This window comes from Fukomys damarensis, unplaced genomic scaffold (genome assembly GCF_012274545.1).
Source record: "Fukomys damarensis isolate Sample0158 unplaced genomic scaffold, DMR_v1.0_HiC HiC_scaffold_39, whole genome shotgun sequence".
In the NCBI taxonomy this organism is placed as follows: domain Eukaryota; kingdom Metazoa; phylum Chordata; class Mammalia; order Rodentia; family Bathyergidae; genus Fukomys; species Fukomys damarensis.
In genome coordinates, this window is record NW_022900951.1 from 103,714,739 (window position 1) to 103,718,004 (window position 3,266).

The window sequence follows — 3,266 nt, forward strand, 5'->3', positions numbered from 1 at the left end:
TTCAAATCATTCAATAATATTGTAAATGCTTGTTCACTGAATATTTACTGAGCATAAGTATGATATTGCAATGCATTTGAAAAATGTTTATTAATATTTTACCCCAACTAGATGGATAGTGGGACCTTCAGTAAAGAGAAGAGGCATACACTGAACTATCATGCTACATTTCAAAATTATAAATTGAACTTAATTGACTTTTGAAACAACAAATTCCAAAAAATAGCTACGAATTTTTTCATAAAGCTTAAAATATATCATCTGCTTCTCAGTTTGTATTTAATCAACATCTATTGAGATAATTTTGACTTAGAGCCTATTGCTGAGTGTCATGTGGTGATAAAAATAAAATAAAAAGACAAGCTTTATACTTAGAAATTGTGCTCTTTTCAATCTGCTTGTTTATATGTGGAAAAAAATCTTGTAGAACAAAATGAATTTAAGCCATTGTTATTATTTTTCAATATTTTTCTTAGGCTGCACTTTTATACTCTAAAATTAACAATTAATCACCAGAATATATTATTTTATCATTACTAAATATTTCAAACATGAAAAATTATAGCATGTAGAATAATAAACATAAGTATAATAATATAGACTTAAAGTATCAACACCATAGAACTACCATGATAAATAATAATTTAATACATGTAAACTTAATAAAAATACCTCTTAATATTAAATATTGAAGAAATATTAATGAATATGTTATATTCATTTGCTACAGTCTCTTGTGATATTTTAAGAAGAAATAACAAATTACTGTTACAAGTAAAGAAAATAACTTTGCAGGATTCCTCCATTCATATTTTTTAAATTATCACACATATATCTTTCTATAAATAATATGTTACCTTGAGGTTTCATAGTTAAGTAAATTATATGTAAAGTGATTCTGTTCTTTATAAAGTTATCATTCTTTTCTATCTGTTGTACTCGGAGTTTGCAAGGAAATAGATTTAGTACAGGGCACATAATTTATAGGAATGTTTTATAATATTCACTCAAAAAGTCAAAAGTAGAGGTGTACAAGAGATCTGTCTATGTGTTAGACCAGAAGAATCCAGCTGAGGGGCTGAATCCCATGACAATGTCTTGCACAAGTCCATCTGAAGACCTAGAGTCCAAGGCATTGTCCTCCACATTTCCAGCCAGAGGCCTAGAGCCCACAGCAATATCTCATGCTTGCACATACTGATGATCTGCACTGGGAAAGACCAAAGCCCAGTGGTAAAACCTAGAAAGTTTGAGCTGCAGAGGCAAAGGCTCAGTCTCACCAGTCTGACGGATCCACACTGGAGCCTGGAAGCAGCACTTAAGACAAAGAACAGAGATCCCCTGAAGAGAAGAGCAGCCATTTCCAGGGACAGCAAGGACCTGAGTTCCTCTGATGATCAGAACAGCTGAGTTTCTATCAAGAAAATTAGCTGTGGAAATCTTCTCCGGGAAAATCAATAGCATATAGTCTTCCCGTTCAGATCTCCTTTTATGCCTTTGACAACAACCCTCACATGGGTTTTCCGTGCCCAAAATCACACTGACTCAGTTCAGCTGGGTATTCAAGTTGACCTTTAGCTAATCCAGCACACTACCTTTCTATGCTGAAATGACAGGTAGATAGGATAGATAAACAAATATAGAGACCTAAAGTTGATTTATAAACTACAAACTATTCCATCCTCTATATCAATATGCAAGTGTTTAGTACTATTGATACTATCATGATGCATTTTTAAATATCTACCCATTTGTCTTCATCAACATATGTCTGAACTTTCTATCTGACTTTAATTAATAATTGTATTTAGCATGATTGCTGCAAAATTGAACTAATTTTAATATCATCCATTCAGATTTAATTTACTATTTTTCTCTGTTCTTTATGTTTCTACCATGTATTATAGTGATTGTCTTAGTTACTTTTCTCATTGCTGAGATAAAATACCCAACATACACAAGTTAGTGGAGGAAAGGTTAACTTTAATTCATGGTTTATAGAGGTTTCAGCCTATAATAGGCTGGCTCCAAGGCAAGGAGGCATAGCACAGGGACATGGCAGAGGAGAAATAGCCCACAGTAAGGCAGCCAGAAAGGAGAAAGCAGCAAAAAACCTGTCTTTCCTTTATTTTCTAGTATTTTAGATGAATGCTATATTTAAACCCTGCAATAAAAGTTATTATTGACTGTCTTTTTAAATTATTTATTAAGTATGTGCTTGAAGTACATAATGATTATATTTATTATAGAGATTTAGTCCATGTACACAAGCCATCTTAGTTCTTTTCTTTGTTCACTAAAACTCCTCCCATCTTGCCCTCCTTGCTCCAACTCTTGGTCCCCATCCTATTTACAAAAGCTAATATTTTGAATGTAGAATTACCCATTGCCTGTTAATATTTACCAACATATTTTCCAACTTCTGTCATCATCATTGCTCTCCAATCCCAACTGTTGATTAATTTCTTGCTGAAGTACACTTTATATTATTAAACTCCCACATTTTCTAAGTGTGATCATTTCTTTGTTTCATTATCAAATAGCACTTTAATGTGAGTTTATAATTGTAGATGAAAGTTATGAACACTTGGCACTTTGAAGATATTATTCCATTTCTTTCTAATTTTTTTTTAGGTAATAAACTTTGTGTAAATTTGATTATGGTACTATTGTATATAATTAGCCTCTTCTTTCTGGTTGAATCTATCTTTTTCTCTTTGTCTTTGAAATTTCTCATTTCGATGACCAAATGACTCTAGATGTAATTTTGACGTTTGATTGTATCATGCTCCAAACCATAATAAAGGTTTTTGTCTTTCTACAATTCTGGAAAACTGTCAGGTCATTTCATAAAATTGTCCCTTTTCTTTTTCATTCTCTTCTTTCAGAACGTGTATTAGATATTACTCGATTGCACTTTCTGTATTGACCTCCACATTGTTTGCATGTGTCTTTCGGAAGGTCCACATGTTTCTTGCTCTGTGCTATAACTGGTTGATTTCTTCACTTCCATATTTGATTCCACTAAGTCAAAGATGGGAAGCTTTTTTTTTTTTATTGAGTTTATTGGTACATTTAGGGATACAGTACAGTTACATTCATTGTTGGGATCATGTACCTTTACATGGCAAGTCTTGATTCTCATTTTTTCCCCTTACCTCTGCCCTCCCTTCACCCCCTCCTCCCCTCCCCATCTACAAACACTTTATTTTCATCTTTTCATTCTCTCACATTTTTTTCTTTTCCCTTTTTGTTCTTCCCCTACG